This window comes from Podarcis tiliguerta (assembly GCF_965153285.1).
Source record: "Podarcis tiliguerta genome assembly, chromosome: 7".
Classification (NCBI taxonomy): domain Eukaryota; kingdom Metazoa; phylum Chordata; class Lepidosauria; order Squamata; family Lacertidae; genus Podarcis; species Podarcis tiliguerta.
This window is the reverse complement of record NC_139540.1, coordinates 31,188,671-31,205,851: the sequence shown is the minus strand read 5'-3', so window position 1 is coordinate 31,205,851 and position 17,181 is coordinate 31,188,671. Positions and strand designations below refer to the sequence as shown.

At 42.3% G+C, this 17,181-nt stretch overlaps 1 long non-coding RNA gene across 2 annotated transcripts in view; it reads right to left on the bottom strand.

Moving 5' to 3' along the window:
* Positions 1 to 17,181, bottom strand: part of LOC310682571 — a 49,118-nt gene that overhangs the window by 9,831 nt on the left and 22,106 nt on the right. Inside the window, exon 1 of one of the 2 annotated variants that reach the window (XR_014514008.1) lies at positions 9,080 to 9,292. The exons of the other annotated variant lie outside the window; for it this stretch is intronic. This is a non-coding gene — a long non-coding RNA (uncharacterized lncRNA). Of the gene's footprint in view, positions 1 to 9,079; positions 9,293 to 17,181 lie in introns of those variants that run through there. 2 annotated transcript variants of the gene reach the window in all.

Genomic DNA, 17,181 nt, shown 5'->3' with positions numbered 1-17,181 from the left:
GGTACTATTTCTAGGTTAGCGGAGTCTGTAACCTGAAGCGTCTGTAACCCGAAGCATCTGTAACCCGAGGTACCACTGTACTACTATTTCAAGCCAAGCCAAACAAAGGGAAAAGCTTTTCCTGAATGCTTCTTGGAAAGCTCACTTAACATTCTGAGCCAATTCACAACTGAGCTAAGGAGATCTTGCCCATCATAAACAGGAAGCACGTTAAGTATTTAAAGTATGCTATAGAAATTCTCAGTACTATTACTTTGCATTATGCAGTCGTTCTTCTGAGCCGTTGAGTAGACAACTTCTGTCATTGTTTTTCCATACTTAGTCTTCTTCAGAGCTGCCCATTCTTTTCTCTCTCCGGGATTCTTATGCTTTTCACAGCCGGAACAGAAGTACAAAGCCAGTGGGTGAAGCTTCCTCCTATCACTGACTTCGTACCCTAGAAAAGGCAAAGCTTTACTGCCACTTGTCAAGATCAAGGAAGGTGACAACCTTCTCTTACTGTTTTTGTGGACAAATTAGCAAATCCTGAATATAAAATATGGTTTTAGCCCTGCAGATAAATCACTAAGGGACTAATTGCACGCAAACCTACCTTGGAGAAAGTCCCATTCAACTTAATAGGGCTTACTTCTGAGCAGCAGGCATAGGCTTGTGCTATAAATAAGGGTTGGCCATTGGATGGGGCAACTATATTTATTAGTCTCAAAATTAGAGTTCAATATGCATTGTTGTTTCTGATGGTTGGGATTTAGCTGTGCATATCCCCACCCTTCACAGAGAACACTATTGGAAGAAGTTTTGGTGTTGGTTTTTTTTACTGGGACTGAACCATATTACTGAATGCTAAGTTGATGCCCATTCTCCAATTCCATGGTAGATTTGGCTGGAGATTTTAATGCCAGTGTTGGAAATTTGATTGTTTGATGAGTCCATGATTTATGCTGATAGTCTCTGGTTACTGTTTTAATATGGATATCATGTTATTTTATTCATTAGCATTTTCTTTTTGAATTTACTGACGGTAAATTTGAGGAGCACTGACCATTCCACACAAAATACGCTGTTCGATTGGCGGTGGTGTTTTCCCTGCCTGAACGGCAAACCTATACTTAAATGGAATCTTTCTTTGTAAAGTGTAAAATGGGTGGCAAGTCCTGTGCTTTCAGATTTTCACCTGCTGGTCCTGGGAATCTCAGGCATATGTAAGATTCTGGACCCAGAGTCACAGCTATTGACAGAAATATAGCCTCTTTTACAGTCGGTAGAGCATGAGACTCTTAATCGCAGGGTTGTGGGTCCGAGCTCCACATTGGGCAAAAGATTCCTGCATTGCAGAGGGTTGGACTAGATGACCCTCATGGTCTCTTCCAACTCTACAATTCTATGCGTCTGTGATTTTATAGCAATCAGTGGTAAACAACAGGCACATTTGCAGCACTGCCTTCAAAAGCAAGTATATTTGACGAAATTAGTTCATTATTTCCATACTTTAACATTTCTCTTTTTATCTGTGCAGGGAGATGAGAACATGAAGCTAGGGAATTAATTGCTATTTCACCTGGAATGTTATGCAATGCATTTCATTATTTGGGGTCTTTGCACAAATCTTTCTCGCTAATGTGACTACCAGAAAAGAAAAGAGGAAGATATAAGGAGTCCCTTTTTTTTTGCATGCTGAATCCTGAAGTTTCAGAGTGGTAAAATTTTAAATGCTTCATGCAAAATCAGGTCAGCTATAGACAAATGTCAGTAGACTGGATGCAAAATGCACTGCAGGCAGAAAAAGATGACATTTATCAGTCATCCATACATCAGTAACTAAAACAATTTTAGGGTTGTCTAGACAGGCATCTATTATTTCTTAAATTTAAAAGCTTTAGTAGAAAGACAACAGCAAATGCTCTTTTTATATTTAGGATTTTTCCCCCTTCCAAGAGAGATGAGACAGGCAAAGGAAAAATGGCAGTTTTCAAACCGAGAACTGCAGATTTGCTGATATATAGAAATATTTTTGACAGATGTACTCTATATATATGTACGTGAACACAGGATAATTTATTGCTCTATATCAACGGCAATGGAACTGAATTATCAGAGTATGCATATTGTATCGGATGTTATTACTTTGGTAGTCTGTATTAAGGGCACAACTGAGCTCAAATTAAGCACTTTTAAGTCTTATTCATTTCCAAGGGAGAGTTAAGCACATGCCCCCACTTTTTATCACATAAATGGATGAATGCAAAAAAATGTTAATTTTTATTTGCCATGCTGTATTTGTATCCAGACTTTTCCTTAAATAACTCTAGCAGCCTATGTTGATGTCTGCTATTTTATACCCACAACAGCCATGTGGCTGAGATGGAACCTTGCTAAAGACTATTCAGTGGGCTTAACATCAAACAATCTGAATTGGAATACACACAATTCCAGTCTAACATTCTGGCCAGAGTGCTATTGTGTTCACATTCTGCTTTGGGGCTTCCCATAAACATCGGGTTTGCCACTGTGAGAACAGAACACTGGAGAAGATGGATTTTTGGTCCGATCAAGCAGGGCTCTTCTTCAGTTTAATACACTCATGTAACAATGATAAAAAAGTACTTGCCAGTTAGAATGGATGATGGTTCATACTCAGTACTGGGCCAACTGTGATGGCCATGGTACTAATTGCAAAGAAAGGGTACATCTGCTTTGGCAGTTTTAAAACACAGGAAGTATTTCTGGTCGGGTTCTTTTTTGGTCCTCCCTGGAGATGCTGTGCCACTGAGCTACAACCCTTCCCATTTTCCCTGCTCCTCTTTCCCTCCTTTCTGGCTGTCCTGCTGCCATCTGAGTACCCAGTGCTCAAAGCAGTCGTTGGAAGGGCCACACATAGGACTTTGTCCAAAAACAGTGATTTGAATGTGTTATAAACATACAGCACCAGAGGGAGTCAGAAAGCAGAAAACCTTTCTACAGTGGTACCTCATGTTATGTACTTAATCCGTTCCAGAGCTCTGTTTGTAACAGGAAACCGTAATAGGAAAGGGGCACTTTCTCTAATGGCGCCTCCCGCTGCTGCCGCACCATCAGAGCGCGACTTCCACTCGCATCCTGGGGCAAAGGTTGCAACAAGGGGTATTTACTTCCAGGTTAATGGAGCACGTAACCCACAGCATTCGTAAGGGGGATGGTACGTAACACGAGGTACCGTGGTATAGCGTTTTTACATATTTTTTCTTTTTCTTTTGTTATAAAGATTTAATTTCCCCTGTGTGTAGATCCACCCTGAGACCCGATGCTAAATGGTCTGCAGCATGATTTTAAACAGAAGTACAGTGGTACCTTGGAACTTAAGTGGAACTTAATTCGTTCCGGAGCTCCGTTCTTAACCTGAAACTGTCCTTAACATGAAGCACCAGTTTAGCTAATGGGGCCTCCTGCTGCCGCTGGAGCACGATTTCTGTTCTCATCCTGAAGCAAAGTTCTTAACCTGAGGTAATATTTCTGGGTTAGTGGAGTCTGTAACCTGAAGCGTATGTAACCTGAAGCGTCTGTAACCCGAGGTACCACTGTAGTAGCATGCCCAGAGGCGTAGCAAGGTCAGGTGGTACCCAGTGTGGAAATTTTTTTGTCAGACCCCCATCGATGGCTCGGGGTAGGCTTGGGAGTTGAGGGGGCGGGTGGGCAGCATGCCAAATATCACCCCCCTCAGCTATGACACCTGGGACATTCTGTCCTCCGCCCCCCTTCCTATACCTCTGAGCATGCCTTCTGAAGTTAGAGCAGTCCACAGCCCCCCTTATCTGATTTATAGCCTGATTCAGTGCTTCAGAGTAGCTCTGTTCCAACCTAGGATGGTCTGGGGCCAACCTGACCCAGGTCCAGGTCCCAAGCCAATTTTGGAGCCTTGTAATCAGGTGGGGGGGGGGAGAAGGAGATGTGGTTCCTTAAACATGGCCACATGTTTAAGACACTGGTTAAACATGCAGTCTGGAAGGAGGAAAAGGAGACACACAGAATATGTTTCCATGTCTCCTCCTCCCTTCTCTCACTACCAGACCCTGCTTTTGATAACCCTGGATCAGCCTGGGGGGGACCTGATTCAGCTCAGTGTCGTCTGGGGCTGCCTCAATCTGGGTCAGAGCAAATCAGTTCAGGATCCAGGATTCAACCAGATCTGAGACACAGCCCTTGAAAACATGGCACTCTCAAGTTGCCTCTAAAACTCCAGTTCGTGGAGTTTTTTGGTGGTCGTGTAAAGTAGTTAAAAACTTTTGGGAGATGATATATAATGAAATGAAAAAAAAATGTTCAAAATAACTTCTGTTAAAAAAAAAAAAAAGCTTTCTTATTAGGAATTACAGGTATGAAGATCCCAAAGGATCAGAAAAGATAGTTTATGTATATGACAACAGCCATGCGGATACTACTGGCCCAGAGATGGAAGGAAGAGTCAAGCCTGATCAGAGAAGAATGGCAAAGCAAGATGATGGACTATGCCGAGATGGCAAAATTAACTGGGAAGCTCAGAAATCAAGAAGCAAAGAACTTTAAAAAAGAATGGGAAAAATTTATAACTTGTTTACGAGACCATTGCAAGCAGGTCAAAACATTGGCAGGATTTTAACCACACATGTAAAGTAATGGAAAGTATGGATAATTTAGAAGGAAAATAATTGGATAAATACTGATATGCAGTTGTAAATATTATCATTATGACCCATGGAAGAGATAGGGGGAAGTCAGGAGATTCAGAGTAATCATGATATTCAGATTTTGAATGGTTGGTTGTTGTATGTTTATATTTTGTAAAATCAAATAAAAATAAAAATAAAACTCCAGTTCTCACAGTGCTCTCTCCCAATTCAGTATTACATCTTTCTAAAGGTGCTTTAGAAGTGATGGACATCAAAGGTTATCTTGTCCAGCTGACTGGTGATGCAGGAAATCCACTATGGCAACATCCGATAGGTTTCCACCCAGTCCCTGCTTAGAAACCTTTAACAGAGGAAAGTCCACCATCTTCCAAGGAAGTCTCTCCCACTGTCAAACAGCTCCTACCACCAGGCAGTCCTTGGTAATGTTTTGCTGAAATCTCCTTTCTTGTAATTTGCTTTGGATTCCTACTGTCTGTAGCCACACAAAGAAAGAAAGAAATTTGCTCCATCATCTATTAGACAACCCTTCGAATGGTGTTCACATGTTTGCCTCTTAATCACCTCTTGTCCAGGGTAAATGCAGCTTACACCGTTGTATCCTGAGTACACTTCATTTCCCATTTCCGAAGCAGGTATGTTTAACAGAATGTTTAAACTCGCAACAGATCTGATTTTTTTTTCTTATTAGTATAGTAAACAAATATGTTCAGCTTTGTCATTTTCTTTCTGGACAGACAGGTTTGTGAGTGTGTGTGTGAGAGAGTGCTTTACACTGCCACGCACATATTGAATGCATGTTTTAAATGCATTTCCCAAAATGTATTTCTTCAAAATATTTTATAAGTCCGTCATCAAAATGGAAACCGGTGCTGTTTGCAACAAGGTTGGAATGAAAAACAAAAAAACCCAAAACCACAATTGAAAATAATATATAATAAAGCAGACCACAAATGAAAGTGGCAGATAAAAAAAAATCAGAAACAGTCCATAAAATGCCTGGATCAATAAAGAGGATTCTCCCCCGCCCCCTGCCGGTGCCAAAATGATAACAATGTTTTCATCAGTTGGGCCTCCTTGGAAAGGGAATCTGCAGACTGGGAGACCGTATCTGACACAGCCCTCTCCCCAAAGGCAAAACAAGGGCATTGATTTACTGGGGATAAAATCAAGGACTCCCCCTGGCTAAGGCAGGGGCTGGGTTTAAGGTGTGTTTTTTAGGAAAAGGATCTGGCTGGCAGGCTAGTTCCTGAATTTCCCTCACTGGCTACCAACCTGTCAACAGGGATAGACAGATCCATTGGTTTCAGTTCTCCATTCTTCCTATCTCAAATGCAGCGTTTCACATTTCCATAGCAATTTCCAATTATGGTTATTATTTTTTAAACCCTTGTGAACATTCACCACCCATTTAGTACAAAAATACAAACACACTGTTGCATGCAATTGGGACTAATACCACCCCCCTTTTTTGCAAGCCATTTCCCATTATATAAAGCATTTTTTTTGTACTGTGCTTTCAGTAATCTATGCATTTCCATGCCCCACAAAAAGATACATTTTCTCTCTCCATATTGCTTGGCTGGAGTGCTGCAGCGCAAAATTCAGGGAAGTGCAAAGTGCTTCTTCTCACGTCTGAGAATGAGGTGAATGAGGGAGCGTCTCATCAGGATGCAAACAAAATTTACTTTCTCCTCCATCCTACCTGTCAGCTACCTGACAGCACCCTCGAAGGGAGAAGAAGAAACGCCACACTCTCCAAAGGCATTCAACCTCTTTCCGTGACACCCCCCCCCCCAAAGCCTATAGGCCACCAGGAGAAGTCTCGAGGCTTGCAGACTCTTGTCACCCCACTCCCTCCCCTGACTCACTTGCAGCCCATCCTGGTGGATTATAGGTCAGGCTACTCAGGAGTGAGCAGTCAGTCTAGCTACTTATTCTTCCCATTCACTGTATGCATGCTTCCTCATATGCATTCACAATATGTGGTTATGGAACTTGGAAGGAACCTTCAATTAAACTACCTCCAGGTACCCGGTAGTGAACGGTGCACAATCAAAACTCGAACTGGAGTGCTTGTCCTAAGCACTGACAGCAGGGTTAAGGCAGCATAATTACTGCGATGTAATGATCGTCTGACAGTCAGATGCAATGCTCTCATGAAACCGGAGCGTTTGAGGCTGCTGTTAAAATTCAAGCTGGGGGCTGTATTTTACTTGTCAACATCACCCAGATAGCGAAACTTTTCCTATCCCAAATTAGGAGGGTCCCCTCCCATGAATGCAGAAACCTGAAAGTATGTTACAGTAATTGGAAGCAAAACTTTCTCCTCCTGTGTGTACTTGCGACACAGAACTTAAAACCTGGTCAAGCCCTCTGTTCTCACAGTGGCCAGCCAGATTAGGGGCACCACCTTTGTTCTGGCAAAATACAGGGCAGGGCAGGGCAGGCCAGGCTGTTCAGGGGCGATTGTTTTGTTTTAATCTGGTGCTGAAGTGACTTCAAGGCAATCCATTACACCCTATGGCAGCACACACACATGAATTTGTAAATCTGTCTGTGCTTGGCTGCCCAGAGCTTGTACAAGACCTTTCACACACCCTTCCGAACACATGCATTTGGAGAGGATCCCTAACCACACACACACACACACAGAGAGAGAGAGAGAGAGAGAGAGAAGACCTGAAATAGAGGACAAAACTGTATCAATACAGGAAATACACGACAATCCTGTATTATACAGGACAGCTGGCAACGCTAAACCAGATGCCTATGGGAAGCCCAATGGTTTCAGCAACTGATACTGAGATGCATTACTGCCTCTGGCTGTGGACGCAGAGTAAAGCCATTGTGCCCAGTGTAGCCATGAACTGCTGGACACTTAAGGCACATTTCAAAAAGTCAGCTCTTGCATGCGCCATGCACACTACGGACATTTTAGTCTTTAAGGGACCACAGGAATCTGGATTCAGCCAGAGAACTACATGGCTGTCTTTTGGGAAATTGCAGTTTTAAGGATTTTTTCTTCCCAAGGGAAAAGCAGATATGGGAACAAAAAGCATATTTTATTGACACTGCCTTCATCCTTGCAAATTGGTGTTGTCTTGTGCATTAAACATTACTTTCAGCTCATTTCCCCTTATAGCACAGTTTACAAATCATAGCTCAATCTAAAGGAAATCCCATATTGTCCAGTGGCTAAACTGGCACAGGATTTTGGCTTCAGAATTCCCGATTTACTGTCTCCTATTGTAATCCACCCAGTTTTGAAGAGTAATGTTTGATAATATTGATTGAACTAGTAATCACCCTGCTTTTAATATGGTACCTTTGTACAAGTTCAAAAGCACAAATGTATTTTTAAAAAAGGAATGTAAAATTCAAATACTGAATATGAAATGGAGAGAAGGGATGATGCCTTCTATCCCCTAGCAATTGTAGGGTTGTTGTTGAGTTGCTTTCTTGTTTGTCTTTTTACATTTCTTCCTGCCCAAAGATGCTTAAGTCCTGTTTCTTTGATATTGCCAAGGGACCGAGTTTCAAGTGTCTTTCATTTCCTACTGCAATCGAGCTATCTGCCCACTAGGTGGAGCTGTAACAATAGGTTTCTTCAATTTATGATAATAAGGAAAGTCATGAACCAATTTGAAAGGCAATGTTCATTTTAACAATTCAGATACACTCCTGTTAATTTGTATTTTATAAAGGTTCAGCAGGCTTCACTGAATGTCTTGTTAACCAGAGTTTTAAATTTGCTTCCAAATCTGCCATTTGATTGTGCATTTTAGAGTGATTTTTCCCCCTTTATGGGTGATTGTATGGCATATTTGTATGAAGTGTATGCATTTGTGTATGTGCATTGATATATAAAAATATTCCCTTCACATACACGAAATATGATTTTTAATGCAATTCTTCTGCATGGATCAGGACGTGATCAAAATGCAGTGCTAGCACAGGACACAGACGCAGTGCCACCACGCATTGTTTAGAAATACGCCCAAATGGAGAGGGTGATTGCCTTCCCTTGTAAAACCCAGCAGGTACGCTATTCAATATCCAAGAGAGAGACAGAGAAAGAGAGAGACATAGCAGACATGGCTTTCTTTGAGGAAACACTTTTGTTCTTTAAGGATATTTATAATCTCTTAAAGGGCCAGTGTGTTGACAATGAGCTAGCCACAAACCTGTGATTAGCGATGAAAGGGGTGGGATTTGAAGGATCTCGGAGAATCCCGATCCCAAGGCCACGTTTCTCAAATCAATTCATTGTCAGGACCGGATTAACTTCAGGCAAACACAAGCGGCGGTGCCGAATTGCAAAACTGGGAAGCTCCAACGCGATTTAACGCCACTTGCACCCGTGCCACGTTGCTTAGATGCAAGCTCCATTGAACCCAGTGAAACATTCTTCTGAGTATAAACATGCATGGGCTTACCCTGTGCATCGCATACGCAAGGTTGGGTTTGGACTCCCTGTCCCCTTGAGGCAGCCGCTGTTTTGCTCTCTCTAGGGTCCCCTCCGGTTCTTAAAGCAACAGCCCCCATAACTTGGAGTTTCTCCAGGCTTGGGAATCTCCCCTTTCTAAATTTACGATGCTTTCTGAGGCTGCCCTGCTCAGCGCCAACTCTTCTGCAGTGTGGAAAGATTCTTGCACGTAGTTGTGCGTTCCATACAGTCTGCTGTTACTGCATGCTAGGATGGGTGGGGTGAAACAGGGGATCCCTCACTGGAAGTCTAGCGAAACAGCCCTATAGCTACTCGGAAGTAAGTCCTATTGAATTCAATGGTGCTGGCTCTCAGATAAACAACATATAACCATCCTCAAACCAGGCAAGAGGAACACAGAAGTACAAAGGAAAACGTCTTTCTACACCTGGCGCTTCTCAAATCACATCGGGACGATGAAACAGTCTAATTCCGTTCAGTCTAACCAGATTTTTTTGGGGGTGGAAAGACAACTTTTATGAGGAGTTTGTCTGATTCTGTGGCTGTCTGCCCCCTGGAGTGGCTCCCACATTGTATAAAGCCACAACTCAAGAAATATGTTGATAAGAGGGGAAAGCACTCTGCACATGCTCAACAGCACTTTGTTTCTCCTTTGCAACAAAAATTCTAGAACCAGCTCATTATTATGTACTGTAAAATAATATGCTTGCTCACCCATAGTGACCCATTTTTTGGTCAGCCATGTCATGTTTATGAGGGCACAATTTTGTAACGGGATTATAAACAGAGGACTCTTTCCCTTGGAGCGTCCAAGAGCAGGGCTGTTGTGTTGACTGCTGTCAAAACACATGTGTGTGCACCCCATCCATAACTGCAGGATTATAAACAGGGCTCCACCTAGAAACAGAATGTATGGGGTGGCGTCCATCAAATTAAGAGGCTTCCTTTGCTCTTGTGTCTAATGCCTACATCGCAGGAATGTTGTCCTTTGATTTCTAAAGGGAAAGAGCCCCCCTGAACTTAGCTGGACGTGCTGTCAAGTAGACATACACAGACGAAGGCTGCAATCCCAAACTTGCTCACTTGTAAGCAAACCCCATCAATTCAATCTCAATCAACAAGGCTAGGGTTGTGGCCTGGATGGGGCAACTTTAGAGGGCTTTTTGGGGGGAGGGGGGGTGTCTGACCCAGTAGCAGCTTCAACAAGTTTATTTCCAAGTGAGCACTGAGTGCAGAAATGGTGGCTACAGCCACAAAGCAACCTTTCAAAAGAAAAGAAGTGGGGAGGAAAGCCACACCTTCCCAACTAACAAATAAAGGCATGGGGTGGGGTCGGGAGGTTCAGTCCCTCTTTGCTCTCCATTCCACTCTAACATTTGAACTGATCAGTCTTAGCAGACATTCAGTACAGCTCCATATATGACCATTTTTAGTTGATACCTCCCCCCCCCCATTAACCTTATGGCAACATTTGTTAAGGTGCTTTAACATATATACAGTGCTTTTTTTCTAAAAAGAAATAATGTTTAGGGGTACTCTCATTTTGACTCAATAAAATCACAATTTTATAGTTCATACCGGGGAAAAATAAATATGGGACAAAAGTATAAAGATTCACAAAATGTTTAGGGGCATGAGTACCCCTGCGTCCCCCCAGAAAAAAAAAGCACTGAATAGATATATTTATTTACAATACTTGGGGAAGGGGAAATACACAAAGCCATAGAAGATGTCAATTTGTCTGGACTCTGCAAAGCTGAACATGAATTGGGTCTTTGGGCTACCAGAAAGACCCTCAATGGCTCTTTCTAGCTAATTTGCTAGAATAATATGATGGTATTGCTGCATATGCAACACCCAGTTTTTCTGCTGGCTTTTTCTTCACTGACACCAGCAAGCTTGCCTCTGAAAGGGAGGGGAGCCTAGGTTGCTCCATAAACATGGGAGAGCTGTGGCTTTCTGCACTGCAAAGAAGGGTTGCCCTGTAAAGATGCGGCCAGATCGCCACCAACTTAGATGACTTTTAAAAAGAGATTAGATGCATTCCTCAAGGACAAGGCTATCTATGGCTGATAGTCGTGATAGATGGAGGCTACCTCCAGCATCGGAGGCGACAGGACTCTGAATATCAGATGCTGGGGGACAAGACTGGGAGAATGTATAGTGTGCTCCTGTCCTGCTTCCCAGAGTCACCTGTCTGAGCGCTATGAGAGCTGAATGCTGAACTAGTTTGGGCTTTTATTTTATTTATATAAACATTTATATCCTCTCCTACTAGTACCCATGCACCACTCAAGGTGGTGTAGAACAATTTCAACGTTACATACACACACACACCCCACGATTAAAATATACAACATTAACAATACACTAAAAGTAACAATGGCAGAGATCACAGGTAATAGTGACCTTAACAGGCAAAAGCCTCTTGAAATACAGCCAGCGATATCTAGAGAGAAGGTCATCCAGACTTCATGGGGCAAAGTATTCTACAGTATTGGTGAAGCCACCAAAAAGGCCCTGTCTCTTGTTGCCCTTACCTGTGCCTCTGTCTGAGATGTGTCTCAGAGAAAGACCCGTCCTTTTGCTCTTAGGAAAAGAGCAGAAGCTGGGTCAAGGCATTTAGGGTGCTTATGTTCTCGACAAACTAAGTTATAAACAACAACTCCTGCTCTACTGTGAAAAACGTCACTTCAGCTGGTGGCGGTGTGTGTGTTCCAATAGATGTGTTTCCTCTCGAAATTATAGAATGTCAATCCACACCAGATTACTTTCATTTGACAAACTGATGGAAAAGCAGCTATTTTGTGATGATGTTAATCAACAAGAATCTGGCAATAAGCATGCCTCAAAATCAGGGCATAATCTTCCAAGGTGGGAGAGGGGAAGGGAGCAATTTATTTTTTGAATTCCAAAGGGACTCTTTATTTCTTTTGTCACAGATATTTTTGGGCATCTGAAAACACACCTTCACAGCAGGAAGACGTTGCTGGGGAAAGCGAAGAACAGGACTGCACAAAAATCACACAGCTAGAGGTAAATCTAAAGGGACTTCGTAGGATTTTCATTACAGCTGGGTTACCTGATTTCACCTACCCAAATCCAGAACTGTCTGGCATTAGACAATGATAGAGTAATTTGCTTCTGATGATTATGTTTCCTTAATTAAAATATTTTTTAAGATATGAAATTAGGTTTGGGGGATTCACTGCCCTAGTGGCTTCAAAGTGAGGCTTCCAGACTGCTCTGCAAATATGTTCTTTCATATACATGGTAAGTCTGGAGAATGCCTGCTGGAAACAAGATGCACCCTAAGCCCTTTGAAATGTGGCAAATCACTGTGCACTGTAACCTCTTTGAAGTTTGTTTGTTTTTAGACAAACAGCTCATCGTATAGTAAAACTGTTCCTAGAAACTGTTCAGTTTTTCGATTGCACAATTGCACCACTGAATGGTTGTGTGTTGGTGTGCCCGGGGCACACAAATGCACACACTTACATCCATAGAAACATCCACAAATAGAAAAGCGTGGGTGATATTCAATTAAGTGCAAGACACCCCCCCCACCAGTATCCCTATTTTCTAGGGACAGTCCTGGATTTACAGAAGCCATCTCTGTTTCTGATTTGATCCCAGAATGTCCTGGTTTTCCTTAGGACGCCTCTATTTTCATCTGAGAAATGTTGGAGTGTATGGAGTTATGCAATCCCTGAGCCATCTGAAGGTAGCCCTGTATAGGGAAGTTTTCTTAATGTTCAATGTTTTATTATGTTCTTATATATGTTGGAAGCTGTCCAGAGTAGCTGGGGCAACTCAGTCAGATGAGCGGGATATATTATTATTATTATTATTATTATTATTATTATTATTAGGAATAGGATGTCCCTATTTTCATTGGACAAACATTGTTGTGTGTGTAAGTGTTACTCAGACTAGACATATTAAAGTTACTGGACCTAATGACATTTGTTCATTTCAATGGGCCTACTCCGAGTAAAATTTAGTTGAGTATCACCCTAGCTCAGGGATCAGCAAACTTTTTCAGCAGGGGGCCGGTCCACTGTCCCTCAGACCTTGTGGGGGGCCGGACTATATTGGGGGGGGGGACAAATTCCTGTGCCCCACAAACAACCCAGAGAATGATTTTAAATAAAAGCACACATTCTACTCATTCTACTTCATTTGTTCTAGCCTTGATGTGGACAGAGTACGGCCCCTCTCTATGCCAGCATCGACCACTGGGAAATTGGTTTGATGCTGGGAGAAGCCACAAAGTGACTTCCTACTCCATTGAGACTGTCCTTCTCACATTACAGTGGTACCTCAGGTTAAGTACTTAATTCGTTCCGGAGGTCCGTTCTTAACCTGAAACTGTTCTTAACCTGAAGCACCACTTTAGCTAATGGGGCCTCCTCCTGCTGCTGCGCCACCGGAGCACAATTTCTGTTCTCACCCTGAAGCAAAGTTCTTAACCTGAGGTAATATTTCTGGGTTAGTGGAGGCTGTAACCTGAAGCGTATGTAACCTGAGGTACCACTGTACTTGGCAGCAACGGAAAAAATGATACTGTAGCATCAACTGTCCTACTGCAGTAACATAAGAACTCTCCCTGAATAGTAGTGCAACACATTCTTAGTATTGTAAAGGTTAGTTGTTGCAGTTGCTGTGAATCTCAGGTTGCTAGGAAGGAATTAACACTGCTGCTAGTCGAACAGCACAGGCTCTGTCTAAGGGTACACTTAGATGTGGGAATATTGCCTAAGTTTTCCTGACGATAAAGCTTGTGTTTCTATCCTGTTTTCTAACATTTATCTCACACTGCGGCACCTGTTGCATTACAGAACAGTGCAATATGTCGTTTTTGAGATCATCTGCACACCAAAGGATATGTTTAGCACACATCTGAGCTAAACATTTTTTGGACTAAAAAATTGGTTACTCTTTCTCCTTACAGAAGGCTATGGAAAAGCCATAGTAGTGTGTTTCTGTTAAATTCAAACTGTATGCAGAGTGGCTGGGGAAACCCAGTCAGATGGGCAAGGTATAAATAATAAAAAATATTATTTTAAAAAATATTATTATTATTTTGCCTTTTATACAGCCAGAAGTGACTTGGACCTTTTTGAATTTCTGGAGTGTTCTTCCTCTTCCCCTCAGAGCACATAAGACTATAGTTAATACATTTCTCTACATGCATGGTATTTACCATTCCAGATGCAAATAGTTATATTTCCTGGAAGACCTACTCCTTGTTTTAATGGCCTTTCCCCCACCTGGTCTGGGTGGGAGGGGCCCAGACTGACTCCAGCTACAAAAGCTGAGCCTGCTGAACAGACTCTTGAGTTGGGGTGTTGTTTAGGGTGGATTGCTGCTGCTATTGATATGAATTTTTTGTATCTGTATTTTTACATATTACAGACTTCTGTCGAAATAGTTCAGGTTGGTTGTGTGCTTTTTGACGTGTTTTATTCATTCTTTATGACTACTTTTGTTCTGTTTGTAATTATGTAAACCTTTTCATGTTGTCAGCCGCCTTGAGCATGGCTTTAACCATGGAAAGGTGACATACGGCTCTATGCTGCCTAGAACCCATGTACTTACAGGACCGCCTCTCCTGGTATGCCCAGCGGAGGACCTTAAGGTCCACAAATGAGAACATTTTGGGAGTCCCAAGTCACAAGGTGGTTAGGTTGGTCTTAACTAGGGCCAGGGCCTTTTTAGTACTGGCCCCAACTTGTTGGAACACTCTGTCAAAAGAGACTAGGGGCCTGCGGGATTTGACATCTTTCCGCAGGGCCTGCAAGACAGAGCTGTTCCTCCTGGCCTTTGGTTTGGATTGGACTCAGTCTGACCCTTATGTTTCCCTCCCCTTTATGATTTTGACTTTTAAAATGAGGCTGCATTTTAAATTGCATTTTAACCTGCATTTTAAATTGTTCTTTTTCTTTTTTCTTATTATGTTTTTACTGAAATTTTGTTTCAGGTGTCAGCCAGGTGTCAGCCTGGCACTGGCCGGGGAGGGCAGGGTATAAATAAAACTACTTCTTCTTCTTCTTCTTCTACTACTACTACAAATAAAATGATGGTGATTATGACAATATTCTAAATAGTGGGATCATATCTCAGAGGCACAGCACATGGTGCCAGGTTCAATTATTGGCATCTCAGGGGGTAAGATAAGGCTGCCGCCTGTGTGGGTTAAGACCAGCCTCCCTGGGTTAAACTACAGGTCCCATCATTCCTATCCACTGTCCATGTTGGCTGAGGCTGATGGGAGTTGGAAGTCCACATCATCTGCAGACAGCAAGCTGGAGGAGGCTGGACCAGGCAATACTGTGCCCGAGGGACAATTAACCTAAGCAGCTTCCTATGTACCTATATTTGCCTTCTTTGAATGAATTGCTTGAACTCCACGGGGTTACCGTTCAAGTTTGCATATTGGCAAAAGATCTTGATACCTGTGCTTTGAAATAACATTTGCTTCCAATTTGTTTCCAGGTTCAAATGAAGACTTTCGATTTCATTTATAAATCTTTCTAACAGCTTAGATCCTTTGACTATGAGATTTCTCTCTCAATGAAAAGCCCTTTGTCTTTCTGTCTGAAATGTGACAGCAATCTAAGGGATATAGATATGTGCCTGGAAGCTTCATGATCAAATCCCCTATATAACTATGCCAAAACAGAACATACATTTATACATCTGGCCAGGGGCTCTACTTGTCATCAGCACTGCACATCCCTCAGCAGAATAGAGCCCCATCTTCCTTGTGTGGATATTTATTTAATGACAATTGAGGGGCTGGAGATACTAAGTGAAGAATGAGCCCGGCATTGACCAGCTGCTAACATGGACGTATTGGGGCTTGGAGCATGCGGCTCAGATTATTCATAAGAACTGTACAAGCGAAAGAAAGGGGCCCTGTGAAATGACTCCCTCAAAAGGCTTTAAAAGAAAAGAACAAGTTCTCATACATGTAGAAACATTGGAAGCTGCTTTATAATGAAGCAGTCCATTGGTCCATCCAGCTCTGTATCTAACACTGACTCTCCAGGGTTTAGACAGTGGCTTTTCCCAGTCTTACCTAGAAATGCCTGGGATTAAACCGGGGACCTTATAAAGCTGACGTATTTCCCCCACCCCACCCAGTTTCTCATCTTTGGTTGCAAATTTGCCTAACATACACATTTTTGCAATGCTATTTCCCCATATATAATGCTTTTTTAAATGTTATTTTCACCAACACATTCATTTTAACACACACTTTACCCCAGTGTATACATTTTTTGTACACATTATTTGGAGAACTGCATTGCAAAATTCAGTGAAGTGCAACTTTCGAAGGATGTGTTTCAGTAGTTTCAGAAAGTGTGAATTAGTTAGGTTCACATTTAAATTTGAACTGAATCAAATTTCTCCCCCATCTGTATGTTCTACTCACACGAGCAATGGCACACATGGCCTTCCTTTGACTGACAAACATTTATTGTGAGCCTCTAGTACATTGATAACTTCTAGTCACTATTTTTACAATCATGGTAGCATTCGTCCTCAACATCAGAATCAGAAATGGCTGCTGACTGAATCTGTGCACTGCTGGTTCACACATTATTTCTCCTAGACATGTGCATCCAAAAACATGGAGGAGTGTTCTTTTGAAGGAGACAAGTCCATTAGTGACAATAGTAATTTCAATTTTTCAGTGAGAACAGGCCTCTGTGGAGAGTGGCTGCCAGTCAGTGAGCTACATGCACCAATAGACTGACTCGGTGTAAGGCAATTTCCTATCTTCCTACTGGCAGTCAATTCAGAACACCTCGTGTTTCGAAACAACAACAACCTTACAAAAGAATGAACTTCAGGGGAATTGAGTAAGTGACGTATTTTTGGAGTATGCAGCAATGGTGGGGGTGGGGAAGGGTTGGAGACATAGGAAATGCTGATTGTATGCAAAGCGAAAGGAAGCACGCATAGCAGATAAGAGACTGACAGTGCAGAATTACCAAGCATAACAGAGATGGGGGTGAGACTCGCAAAGGACTGGGTGAAAATAATCAGAACTTCATCGACAGTCAGAATCAGGGGTGGTCT